The sequence below is a fragment of the Schistocerca piceifrons genome, chromosome 7, assembly GCF_021461385.2.
Source record: "Schistocerca piceifrons isolate TAMUIC-IGC-003096 chromosome 7, iqSchPice1.1, whole genome shotgun sequence".
Classification (NCBI taxonomy): domain Eukaryota; kingdom Metazoa; phylum Arthropoda; class Insecta; order Orthoptera; family Acrididae; genus Schistocerca; species Schistocerca piceifrons.
In genome coordinates, this window is record NC_060144.1 from 116165332 (window position 1) to 116180072 (window position 14741).

Below are 14741 nucleotides of genomic sequence, written 5' to 3' on the forward strand. Positions count from 1 at the left end.
CTTACCCTTAAATCTAATTTTCAAAATCCTTCTAAAGCACCACAGTCATTGATCCACTACCTGCTGTGCTCTAAGCCGACATTCTCAGAAATTTCTTCCTCAAATTAAGGCCAATGTATCACATTAGTAGATTTATTTTGGCTACTGATGTCGTCTTTGTCTGTGCTAATCTGTTTTTTATGTCCTCTTTGCTTCGTAGCGATGTGTTATTTTGCTTCCAAAATACACGAATCTCTTAACTTCGTGTGCTTCGTGGTCATCACTGTTGATGTTAAGTTTATCGCTAACCTCATTTCTGCTACTTCTTATTACTTTCGCGCTTCTTCGGTTTCCTCTCAATCCAAATTCTGTATTCATTAGACTGTAGATTTCATTCAACACGTCCCGTAGTTTTCTTCACTTTCACTGAAGACAGCAGTGTCATCAGCGAATCTTATCCTTTATATCCTTTCACCCTGAATTTTAATGCCACTCTTTTTTTTCCTTTATTTCCGTCATTGTTTCTTCGATGTATAGATTGAACAGTAAAGGCGAAAGATTACATCCGTGTCTTACACCCTTTTCGTCCAAGCGCTTCGGTATTTTGGTGACTATAGTTTTCCGAAAGTCTAATGGCATATCCCCAGGCTCATAGATTTGATGGTTCCTTTGAAACGCATAGCCGGTTTCCTTCGCAATCCTTCTCTAATCCGAACTTGTGCCCCATCCCTTATGACCCTACAGGCGGAAGGAAGTTACATTCTAATCTACATTCTTTTCTTTTCAGAGATTCGAAAGATCAGCGTGAATAGGTTCTCACTTTCCCCAAGGATATCAAAACTCTGAAGAAATGCTATCTTTCCCTTCTGCCTTATTTGCAAGTTTTCCAAAGCTATATTAAACTCTGACTCTAATACTGGAACCCGTTTGTGTTCCGTATCGCCTTCCTGTTCTTCTTTAAGCTCGATATCAGGCCACTCCCCACTCTAGTAGAGGTCTCCAATGCACTCTTTCCACCTATTCGGCCTCTCCTTTCTGCTAACAGTGAGAGAAAGCTTACGACACGCAAACAGTCAAGATATCCAAAAGATAGTGCCTATACAGAAACAATGTCAGATTTAGATGCAGATAAGATGGAAAGCACTCGCCACCCATAATTCTATAACTCAAGCGTGATGGACAACAAAGAGGACGCAACAACGTTATAGCGACTGTGAGCCTACCTACCGTTGACAAAGTTTGCCAGTTCCTCCGCAGAGACCTGTTCCCCTGACTTCAGGGCGACGTAGGCCCTGGGCAGCTCTGCAGCCAGAGGGTCCGGCACGCCGACCACCGCAGCCTCCAGTACGGCCGGGTGCTTGTACAGCAGACCCTCCAGAAGCACCGACGACACCTGGAAAAACACGTACACAACCACTGGCGGTCAGTACTCGTACAAAGATTTGCTAAGCCATTTGTTTAATCGGGGCTCCACATTGCACAGCTGTCCAGTGTGAGAACAGGCACTTGCAGCTGGCTGCAGAACAATGCTGCTGCCGCAAACGTACGTTTCGCTATAAGACAGCGAAGATTAGAGAACAGAAATTAGGGTTCGTACTGAGGCATACAGATAGTTGTTTCTTTCCTCTCTGCGAGTGTAATAGTTGAAGGAAATGGCTGGTGGTACCTGGAACTCTCTGCCATACATCAGACAGTGGTTTACGAAGAATATATGTAGATCTAGATGTAAATATGATTGTAATAAGTAATTGCAGTTAATTAGAAGCGAATGTGGGTACGAGGGTTGGAACTTTAATAGTGGCAACTGTTTATTTACAGCTCGTACAAAATAAATATGTGCAAAGTTTTACTTACCTTCAAAGTAGCCACCAGCATTGTGTATGACCTGTTGCCAGCGATATGGAAGTCGTAGGATACTACAGTGCAAGTTGTATCGACAGTTCGAGCGGTTTGGTCTATTGCCAGACGAATTTGTAACAATTCTGAAGCGAATGCCGTGAAGTGTTTCCTTCAGTTTAGAAATCGAGTTGAACTTACGAGGGCTTAAGTCAGGGGAGTGCAGTAGGTTGTGTAGCACTTTGCAGCCCCATTAGTCAAACAAATCAGTAATAGCTTGCACTGTACGTGCTTGAGCATTGTCTTGCAAAATGATTGTCAGGTCCTGCAGAAAGTGTTCATTTTTCGAACACAACCTACGTTCAGCTTAGAGATAGGAGTTATGACACTTCCTGCAGGACCTGACAATCATTTTGCAGGGCAATGCTCAAGCACGTACAGTGCAAGCTGCTACTGATTTGTTTGACTGATGGGGCTGCTGAGTGCTATACCACCCACTGCACTCCCTGACTTAAGCCCTCGTTAGTTCAACTCGATTTCTAAACTGAAGGAAACACTTCACAACATTCGCTTCAGAACTGTTACAAATTCGTCGGAAAATAGACCACGCCGCTCGAAGTGTCAACACAACTTTCATTGCTAAGAGTATCCTACGACTTCCACATGGCAACGGGTTATACACAATGTTGGTGACTACTCAGGTCAGTAAAACTTAGATACACGTATCTATTTTGTACGAGCTGTAAATAAATAGTTGCCACTATTAAGTTGTGCAGCCGGAGTGGCCTAGCGCTTCTAGGCGCTATAGTCTGGAGCAGCGCGACCGCTACGGTCGCTGGTTCGAATCCTGCCTCGGGCATGGATGTGTGTGATGTCCTTAGGTTAGTCAGGTTTAAGTAGTTCTAAGTTCTAGGGGACTGATGACCTCAGAAGTTAAGTCCCATAGTGCTCAGATCTGTTTGAACCACTTTTAAGTTGCAACCCTTGTATTCGTCGCCTAAGATCTTCACGCACTGGGGAAGGAACAACCTGGATGACGGCTGCGAGGAAGGGGGAGGCACAGAACTACGGACAGCAACACAGACACCATAATTCGCTGCTGACGGGAAAAAAAGCTTGTAGAGTGTAACTAACAAATCTGCCTGTTTTTTTTATTTGTGTTCATTTCTGACTGACGCCTTTTTATAGAGTCGGTGCATAAGTTCATGGCCTTTTTCCATAACTTTAATAAACACCACAGACACACATAACAGCGACTTTAGCCATCAATAATACATATACTCTCCTTCACTGTTTACAACATACTGCTAACGCTGGAGAAACTTTTCGATTCCGCAACTGCAGAAATTGCGTGCTTTTGAGGCGAAGATATAGTCGAGCCAATGTTCGGAGCGCATTTTGATGCGGAACGAAGCTCCTTGAAGGTTGTTCGATAGTGAGTGGAAAAGGTGAAAATTTGAGGCCACAAGAACAGGTGAATAAAGTGAGCGCGGAATGACTTCCCAACCCTGCTCCAGTACAGTGTTTTTGTCAGTCTAGCAGAATGCGTGTGGGTGTTGTCGTGGAGCAGCATCAAAAAATGGTTCAAATGGCGCTCAGCACTATGGGACTTAACATCTGATGTCATCAATCCCCTAGAACATAGAACTACCTAAACCTAACTAATCTAAGGACATCACACACATCCACGCCCGAGGCAGGATTCGAATCTGCGACCGTAGCGGTCGCGCGGTTCCAAACTGAAGTGCCTAGAACCGCCCGGCCACACCGGCCGGCTGGAGTAGCATCGCTTCGTGCAGTCTTACTGGTCGTTGTTCCTGGACTGCGTCTGCAGGACGTCTCAGTTGTTGACAATAAATGTCAGCAATGATGGTTATACCTCGGACAAGCAAAGCACTTAGTAGTACACCACACCATGGCTGTTCCATCAGGTGGATAACACTATCTTTCGTGGATGCGCGCATGTCTGTGTGCGTGGAGTTGCTTCTTTCTTTGGGCTCAGCCGTTGCTTACTTTTCCTTATGTTGACATAAAGACACCATTTCTCGTCACCAGTAACGATACGGAATAGGATTGGTCGGTGTTGTTCACGAGCCAATAAAATGACGGGCAAGCAGAGATACACATATAGCTACCCGCTGATTCATGTGATTTCGACTTAGAGCATTTGGTACCCATACACCCGATTTTTGAACCTTCCACATTGGATGTAAACGTCGCACGACGATGGAATGATCATTTTCCAGTTATAGAATACACTGACGTTGTTTATTGTGGATTGACTCGCTTAAACGATTTTCATCAAATCCCCAAGGTCTTCCTGAACTTGAAGGGTCACCTATGTCAAAATGATACTCCTCAAAACGAGAAACCAATTTTCTTACCATCCAGTGGCACTATCCTCATACACGGCAGAAATATTTCTTGCTGCCTCCTCTACTGTCACTCCTTTATTAAAATCAAACAAAAGAATACGTCGTAAATATTCCGATTTCTCCACTTGGAACCCCATTTTCTAACATCTATAGCTCCACTATCTCCAAATGGCAAAACGACAACGTTTTAATCCAAATGACAACAGTTAACTTCAAATAAAATGGCAATCAGTAAATAAACCAGTAACAACCGAAATACCACAATATAAAACAAAAACGCTACGAATTTATGCACCAGCCTTGTGCCAGGCCAGGGCTATTGCCTTTAATACTGACTGATTTCCTTTTAATGATATTAACTAGCAAATAGTGTAAGGCACAGTTTCTACATTTTTCTCTTTGAAGAATGTATTATTATATTAGTGCTGTGGACGCTATCGTATACTGAGAGGATACGTGCGATCGTGTCACTTTGTGTTTTGAATTAACTACAGTGTGTGAAGTTTCTTTTTATTGGTGATTGCTCCATGAGGCTAGGGCCAGTCTTTATTCTGATTTGGGTTCGGACTATTAAATGATTTTCTTGACTCACACATGGAGCTGCGGAACTTGCTTTTCGTAGCGAGTTAAACTTTTCATACGCTGTCAGATATTAAATTCAGAGCCCCGGGCGTCAATATTGTGCCGCAGCATTAACATTTTCACGGGATTTTTATGCAAGACTCCTAAAGGAGCTGGTTCGCTCGAAAGAAAAACTTTTAAATTTTTACGATACACTCGGGAAATGAAGGATGAATTCCCTCTGTTAAACTCAGTCGTTCAGTGCAGTAGTAGAAGCGCCACAAGTACAATGTGTGACTCATTTTGCAAAATCGCTTGTTCAGTTTTTGGTATGAGCAATTTTTTTTACTTTTACTTATGCATTAATCATCCAATATTAATTAACAAAATATTGATTATATTCTATATTAATTAAGACATATAAATGATAATTAAAAAATATAGCATCATATATTTTGATAAGAAGGATAACATTTATATTTGTGATTCCCAAATTCAAGAAAAATTCAAGCATTCAAAATGAATTAGAATTTGGCACAAAAATGGGAAAAATAAAATAGGAAATAAATACTTCTTCATTTCCAGAAACTCAACAGTATTACTGATAAATACAATTTTTTTCTTTTAATAATAAGGTGTCCTGTACCAAATTTTGATTAAATTTCAAGCAATGAGTTATTAAATTAAAAAGTTCTGTTTATCAAAAATATGATTGAGTGTTTGTCAATTAATATTTTTATTTCATAACAAATAAAGAATTTAAATAAAAGCGAATCAAGTTGCTTCCGGCAAGAGTCTAGCCATCAAATTAGCACATACACACAACTCAGCCAGTTACCAGCCACCCAGTCAATATATTTGAAACGTTTTACACTTGATCTTCCTTGTAAATCTGAAAATTTTTACAGACAGTTTTCTGTAGGTTTTTCCTGTGTTTAGAACTGCGTCGCTCTGCTGTAGGAGATTGATGTCTAGACACGGATCTCTAAAGACTACAAGTATGACGAAAATAGAGATCCTACAAGTCAGATGCCCCTGCAATATGCAGTCATAGGGATAAGACTTGGGACCTTCTCACGCACATTATCTACGTCTGCTGTGAGGGTATTTTTTTACTTTCTGTTCATACTGTTGGTGGGCTGGCAGCAGCCTGATTTCCACTCTTCAACTTTTAAATTAAAAAAATCGTGGTGACATGCGTTACATAATGATAATATTTTTCTTAGTAGTTCGTTTTGGACAGGGCTTTGAATCGAATAGGAAACTGGAGAAAATTTTATATTAAAAACAGTGAATATGCGTAGAGTAAAGAGATATTGAGTAAAAATGGTTCAAATGGCTCTGAGCACTATGGGACTTAACATCTGAGGTCATCAGTCCCCTAGAACTTAGAACTACTTAAACCTAACTAACCTAAGGACATCACACACATCCATGCCCGAGGCAGGATTCGAACCCGCGACCGTAGCGATCGCACGGTTCCAGACTGAAGCGCCTAGAACCGCTCGGCCACCCCGGCTGGCGATATTGAGTAAGATGTAGGTGTTAGAAAATAGATAATATTTCAACGAGGCACTCAAGAAGTACGGAAATTTTCCTTTGCGATACAAAGTGGGGACAGATAACTGTTGAAATGATGGGCAAGTTTCATAGGTTACTACACAGTGTGGAAGCAGGAGGTGATGAAAACTGCCATGGAATATTCTGTGGAGTATTTGGAGATGGAAAGCAGGTGATATGTGGTCATATAGGCAATGCAGCAGGATATGATTTTAAATGAGTGTGATACTATAAGATTATAAACTAAATGCTGAAAACAGTGAATGTTATACAGTATGATTTAATTTTGCGTTCCAGACACTATTTGTTAAACCACATGTGCTAACTGCGCTTATTGTTTCAGAAATCTACTGTAAAACATGGATAAATGTGCTGTTGTGGTACGTTTTGTCGTGTTCACACAACGCATTGAAATTTTAAGATTGTCTTTACAGGAGGCGTAGTTTAGGTGACAGTTTTTGATGATGATGATGATTAGTGTTTTAGGGGGCACAACAACGAGGTTATCAGCTCCGGCACAGTTTTTGAACTGTGTGAACGGGTGTGGGAACTTATGAGCTGGTATGAGAGGTTTTAATTAGATACGAAAGCCGAGAGGAGTGCGTGTGACTTTGGCGTGTATCTCTAAAAGAAATGATGAGCTCTCCTCATCAATCACCAATTTTCTATCTCCGTCACCTGTAATTAAATACAGCGTATGTGTCACAGATCTCATTCTCTTCCACTAAATATTCCTCGCTGTAACTAATACACGTGAAACATTACTTAAGCAAAATAATTTTTTTTCCACTTTCTCGATAATGTTTGACTGCCCACAATATGAGCAGCCCACTCTACCTGCTGAGAAATTGGATGAAGTACGTTCGCTTATCAGAAACAGTGAATGATATCATAGTTTCTGGACATACTAACTGCGTTAATAGCTGTGCTGTAAAATAATTTTGAAAATCGTAAATGTAATGTGCATCTTTATACCACACGTCAACGTACTATGTGGTGGTGGGTTTATTATGTACTTCCTCTTCTGCTTGTGGATAGGATATATTTCTTTAACTGTACACTCTTGGTTATTATGTAAGTTGAAGGAAGTAATATGTCTCTTGGCTCGATTTGGAGTGTGAGCTTTCGAAATTTTGCGATTTTTTCATATTTTTTGTTGTTCTTGTGTCTGTCTTTCTGTAACATCTACACCTTTTCCCGCAAGTTTCGTACAAAGCCGAAGAACAGTTAGTAGTCGCAGGTTCGAATCCTACCTCGGGCATGGGTGTGTGTGATGTCCTTAGGTTGGTTAGGTTTAAGCTAGCTCTAAGTTCTAGGGGACTGTTGACCTCAGAGGTTAAGTCCCATAGTGCTCAGAGCCATTTGAAACATTTTTGAACAGTTAGTATACCTATGCAGATTACCACTTTTTCTTTCCCATTCACAAATGCTGGGCGCAGAACGTCCAGATATGAACAAATGTTTCTGACTTTTTCGCGCAATGATTGTGCAAGAAGCAATACATTGCTTGATTATTCTTGGAGCTTTTGTTCTTGAGATTTTGACAGTGAATCTCTTCATTATGCGCAACGCCTCCCTTGCAGTGTCTGAAACAAGTCACTTGAACGTCTCCTTGGCGCTGTCACTCTTACTAATGAACCTGTGACCCATCACGAGGCTCTCCCTTCCATCTTTTCTGTCTCGTCTATCGGTGCTAACTGGTAAGTATCCCAGACACCTGAGGCATAATCAAGGAACGGTTGAACTTCCTTCGCGAGGAAGTTACATATCCTTGGGATTTTTTAAATGAATCTCGGTCTGTCATCTGCCTTTTTGCAACTAGTTTTGTGCGACCGTTCCCCTTTAAACTGCTCCCAGATATTTAACAGTTGCAAAGTTTCCAGTAATTGATTGTCAGTGGCGTAATAAATTCCAAGCTCAAACTTCCAAACAGAACAAAAACTCTTTTTCCCATACAGCGTGTTCAGATATCTCACGGGTAAACGTGTACTGACTTTAGTTAAATACCTTCAAGACCAGAAGAAAAGTCAGCCTCAATCGGAAAATCCATAAAAACCGACGGTCGAAGCTTCAGTTCCTAATCAACACGTACTATCTCGAACGCAAAAGGTTTCATCCGGAAATTTTTGTGATCGCCTGGAGTCAAATTTTGAAATCGTGTAGAAAAGAAATAAACTGAAAGGGCTTCCTTCCTTTGATTTTTTGTTGTTTATTGTTTCAGTAAGTTAGGATTAGAAATTTTCATTTCTACGATTTGGAAATAGAGGGCGTAGATGGTTAAAAGAAACCAGTCTGAAAACAGACGCATAGTGTCTTAACCACGAGAGCTTGGGTTGAGTGTACAGTTTATCAACTGCATAAATGATAAAAATTTCATTTATCGATGTTCCGTGAGCGACCTTTTGTCCTAAGCCAATGGTAGTCTAACTCGTCCCTACCACCCAACTAGTGAACGTAGGTAAAAAATGCTGGGTAGCCCTGACCTAAGCGAATAGTGTAGCCCCTCATTTCGTAATACACTCGCTACGCTTCACGACAATCATCAGTGCCGGTATCCCTAGACGTTCCCTCAACTACCAGTCTAGGAAGTGCAATCGGTAAGCCACGACCAGATTTATTCTACAATTTCTTTGTGTCAGGGTCATAAAAATATCCAGCCCCTTGCGGCTAAATGAAGGACAGTTGTCCGGAAGTCCGGAACCTCGAGGTCAAGTGCTCTGCGACTTAGGGCAGTCGGTATACACACGACGCCTTGCGTCATTTAAGAAGGGGCAAAGTGGCATTTCTTCTGACCACAATGCAAGTTTTCAACAATCTTTTGTCCAATTTGTGTGTTGAGGGACCCATCGAAGACGTGCACCTCCATGTGCCCCTATGAGTAGCGACCTTCTGCGAGGTACGAGATTTCAGATGTCCATTTCATGCCATTTGTTTTGTGATTGGAGTGGAAACTTTCTGAATCGGACTTTCATGTACCGGCAGCAGCAGTTCCTTTCAGGTTTAATACCGAATGTCACTGACGAGCCGTTACACTAGTTCTTGTCCGTGTCAGTCAGGACTGGTGTTCGTACGCTCCGCTACACGTATATCAGTGGTAGACAGAGTGATAGTCAGCGTTGATACACCAACGAATCGGACAACTTCATTCAACGTGTGTTGATGGAAACTTCCAGAAAGACAGCTGCCTTCGGCCATTCTGTCAGGTCTCCACGTCGAGCCATCTCAGTGCACTGACTCCATATAGCCGGCTGGCGCAGACAATCCTCTATACGGTTGTGGCTTAAAGAAGAGGTGGAGGGTCACACGGACTCCTGGCATTAGTTCTACACCCCCTACAGCTCTCCAAAGGTCTCTTTTTAAGGTAGTGACTAATATTTTGTTGGGTGAGTTATTTACCATCTGTGCCATTGAGCATTTCAAAAGAGCTTAATGTAGAGAAGGCCTGGGTTAGTTCGCGTAAGGGGCTACTTGGCACACAGCTTTTGCTTCCTGCCATGGTGGAATTAGGGTGCTGCCACCCTGCTAGTGGGGAGTGTATGTAAAGGTGCAACTGCTGCCGTAAGTTCAGTCTGCTTGGAAGCGTCATGACGGAAGGACCCCTGTTGAATCGTTTTTCTCACTGGTGAATAAACTGTTCATCGTAAATTTTCTTGTTCTGACCGGATTGAGGAGCTCCTGACAACGGTTTTCAAAAGAGAGGCTAACTGTTGTTGCATGCATGCATCATAATCTTTCGTTTGTGTTGTTGCGGGCTGTGTGGTATCCATTTCGTTTTTGACATCGCCGTGTGGCTAGTTGGCATATATAGGTGTGGGGTCGGTTGGAATACGTATGACAACTTGTCCCACACACATGCCAACTAAACACTCCATTACTGTTCATTGAAAAAGAAACATTTTCTGTAAAAATGAATAAATAATACACATCACCACTGAAGAAATTAGTCTTTTCCTAAATCCAGACCACAACAGCAATCCACCCATGGTTGGAAAAAAAGAAAATTCCCGGAAAACATTGATCTGAACGATGACGGCGAGGCAGATATTAACTATGCCGGTGATGACGACAGCTTGGCCTTCTTTAATGACATTTCAGAGGCTGAAGAACCGCTCCATGGTGGAGAGTTCCACTGTCAGCCTCCTGCCTAAACGAAGGTGAGGGTTCTTATTCGACAGTCCCCATGAATGAGATTTCAACAGGTCACATCGAACAAGACACCAATGAATTCTCCATAGCCTCAAGGGCTTCTTTCTCACCCTGAACCAGGTAAATGATATTGTTTGGGTGAAGTACCATCCCTGCCAGTACCTAAGAAGAGAGTTTAAACGACGTCGAGATTCGTGTACCTACCAAGGTCAAAGAGGGCAAAACTGGAGACAGCAGACGAGGATAACACAATCAGATACAACCACAGAAAAGCTGTGCAGAAGTTCAACCCATCTGCTCAAATGTACGAGTGCCACACTCCCGCGTTTGTTGTTGATTTACAACATACATCTACTCTATTTCAATAAATGTAGGTAGTTATAGTAATAATCAGAATTTATTTTTCTTGCCACATTAATTGTTTGTTCTCATATTTGCGTTCGTACTACTGCTTGCATATTGAAGCAGACTTAATTTTTGTTCAAATGCTATATCTTCACGAGGAATTTATTTTTTGGATAATTTATTGAAAAGGAGGTTACCCTAAGTTTTGATAAAATAAAATATTTTTCGTCGAAAATTTCTGTGTTCTTTCTATGTACCTTATGGTTGGTTGACTTGGAGGGGCTAGGGGACCAGACAGCGAGGTCGGTCATCGGTCCCATCGGATGAGGGAAGGATGGGGAAGGAAGTCCGCCGTGCCCTGTCAAAGGAACCATCCCGACATTTGCGGTGGTAGTTGTTGGGATGTTTAAGGGGGACTAAACAGCTAAGGTCATCAGTCCCCCAACCGACATTTGCCTGAAGCGATTTATGGACATCACGGGAAACGTAAATAAGAATTGGCGGACGCGGGTTTGGACCGTAATCCTCCAGAATGCGAGGCCAGTGTGCTAACCATTGCGTCACCTCGGTCGGTAAATTATCCCTACGTGTACCAGATTTTCTCAACTCGCGTCCTTGAGGTATGGCAGCTAATACAGCACCTATGGTTAATTGGCATGGATGCAAACTTGTACGTAAATTATTTTTTGGGTTACCTAGACACGTATTTACTTAATGTGTCCAATGTGAATTTTTAGCCACATACACCAGAATCTCCCCTAGAACTGCAATAGAAAAATCAGAAACGAAAATCTACGCCAATTGGCCTTAGTCTTCTCTACGATTTCCTGTAGGAAATGTGATACAGACAAGAGGGAGATTGAGTCAATAATTAAATCAACGAAGACTAAGGACTCTCATGGTTATGATGGACTTTCTAGCAGAATATTAAAGTACTGTGCTGCACATGTTAGCCCTGTATTTAGCCATATTTGTAATTGTTCCTTTAGGAATGGTCAGTTTCCTGAACGATTAAAGTACTCAGTAGTAAAACCGTTTTATAAAAAGGGAGAAACGGATAATGTAGATAATTTCAGACCTATTTCTATGCCATCAGTGTTTGCAAAAGTTATTGAAAAGGTTGTGTATGTAAGGGTAATTGATCTTTTATATCATATGATTTGCTATCAAATGTACGGTTCGGCTTTAGAAGTCGTTTAACAACTGAAAATGCTATATTCTCTTTTCTCTGTGAGGTTCTGGATGGGCTAAACAAAAAGTTTCGAACGCTTGGCGTATTTTTTGATTTAACTAAGGCATTTGATTGTGTTGATCACAAGATGTTGCTCCAGAAGTAGGACCATTACGGAATACGGATAGTAGCTAACAGTTGGATCACCTCTTACTTTAGCAACAGGCAGCGAAAGGTCATTATTCACAATGTTGATAACGGGTGTGATGTGGGATCTGAGTGGGGTACTGTCAAGTGGGGACGTGCCCCAGGGATCAGTGTTGGGGCCACTCCTGTTCCTTATTTATATAAATGATATGCCCTCTAGTATTACGCGTAACTCTAAAATATTTCTGTTTGCTGACGACACTAGCTTGGTAGTAAAGGATGTTGTGTGCAACATTGGCTCGGTTTCAAATAGTGCAGTACATGACCTCAGTTCATGCCTTGTACAAAATAAACTAACGTTAAATCACACTAAGACTCAGTTTTTACAGTTTCTAACACACAATTCAATAAAACCTGACATTTTAATTTCACAGAACGGGCATATGATTAGTGAAACTGAACAGTTCAAATTTCTAGGTGTTCAGATGGATAGTAAACTGTCACGGGAAGCCCACGTTCAGCATTTTGTTCAAAGACTTAATACTGCCATTTTTACTATTCGAATGGTATCAGAGTGAGTGATACGAATATTAGTCTACTTTGCTTATTTTCATTCGCTTATGTCGTATGGTATTATATTTTCGGGTAACTCTTCCCATTCTACAAAGATACTTTTGGCTCAGAAACGGGCGGTTCGGGCTATAAGTCGTGTGAGTTCCCGAACCTCTTGTCGACCTCTGTTCACGAGTCTGGGTATTTTGACATTGGCATCTCAATATATATATATATATATATATATATATATATATATATATATATATATATATATATATATATAAACTGTCATTTCTTGTTAACAATATTAGCTTATTCCAAAGAATAAGCAGCTTTCACTCGTTTAATACTCGGCAGAAATCAAACCTGCATTTGGATCAGACTTCCTTAACTCTTGTGCAAAAAGGTGTGCAGCATACTGCTGCATCTATTTTCAATAAGCTGCCACTCGAATTCAAAAATCTTAGCAGTAATCTACGCGCTTTCAAATCGAAACTAAAGAGTTTCCTCATGGGTCACTCCTTCTATTCTGTCGAGGAGTTCCTTGAAAAATTAAGTTCTTTCTTATTGTATTGCTGATAGCGTTTACTTAAACTTATGGACTGACTTTTTTCAGGTTCATGAACATTTATTTTTATCTGCTATTACTTTTATGTTGTAATTACATGGACTGAGAGGTTCCATGAGCTTGGAGATTTGCTCCTCAATTTGGTTCTATGGAACTTGACGTGTAAATAAAAAATAAAATACTCACGTGGTGCCCCTTGTACTTGACGAAGTCCTTGATGCGGTCTGTGATGTAGAAGTGGCCCGCGTCGTCGTAGTAGCCGACGTCACCTGTGTGGAACCAGCCGTCGGCGTCGATTGCTGCAGCCGTTGCGACGGGGTCGTTGTAGTAGCCGCGCGTAACCGTTGGGGCCCTGAAGCAGAGTTCTCCGTCCTGATTCGGACCCAGGGCGTCGCCAGACTCTGTGTCCACCACCTGCAAAGGGTGCGCACAATTTATGAGCTCTGCTATCAAGGGCAACGCCTCGTGTGTCACAGGGGGGAATTTTCAGTCGTGTCAAGATTTACGACTTGGCGAGAACGCATTACTCACAAATAATTAAGAAGATAAATGTGCACGTAAAGACAGATATTAAGAAGAAATCAACCTCGATGAAAGACTAATAACTGGCTCTAAATGTGTCATAATATCAGCATGTGCCTTCGAACCGTCAGATTATGTTGCACAAATGACACCAACTCGGAGGATCAGTTTTCAGTGTCTTCGGAGACATCGTGTACATGACAAAGGTTGTCACCCAGGATGGCCTCCGCAAACACTCACAGCCTGCCGACACAGCAGGTGTGGAGCGTCGCTGCACGCGTCCTTGGGTGGCTTAACGCCTTGGTCGACAGCTGGGTGTATCAATATGGCCCCGAGATAAAGGAACAAAGCAGTCGCTGGTAACATTGGAATTCACTAACACGGGAAAGGCGAAGAACCAATCTATGTCTGGAAAAGTATATGTCGTGACATGCTGCTGACAGACTACTCTCGTAACGGGAAAACCGTCACAGGATCAAACCACCGAAATCATCTGACAAGGTTTTGGAAGGGTGTCAAGAAGAAGCGCTGCAGAAAGCTGACGAAAGGTGTGGTTTCTCTCCACAAAAACTCCCCACTTCATTCTGAACAGTACACTGTCACACATGCTGCTTCTTTGGAGGAGGATTTCCCGAACGGCCAAAATACAGTCTTCTACAACCAAGGTTTCCAGCACTTCATCCAACGTTAGGAAAAGTCAGTAAACACATTCCGAATCGCAATACTTTGAAGAATCCAACACCCATGTATAAAACAGCGCCGCGCGGTATTAGCCGAGCGGTCTGAGGCGGTGCAGTCATGGACTGTGCAGCTGGTGCCGACGGAGCTTCGAGTCCTCCCTCGGGCATGGGTGTGTGTGTTTGTCCTTAGGATAATTTAGATTAAGTAGTGTGTAAGCTTAGGGACTGACGACCTTAGCACTTAAGCCCTATACGCTTTCACACACCTTTTTATTAAACAGCAGAAAAGATAATTT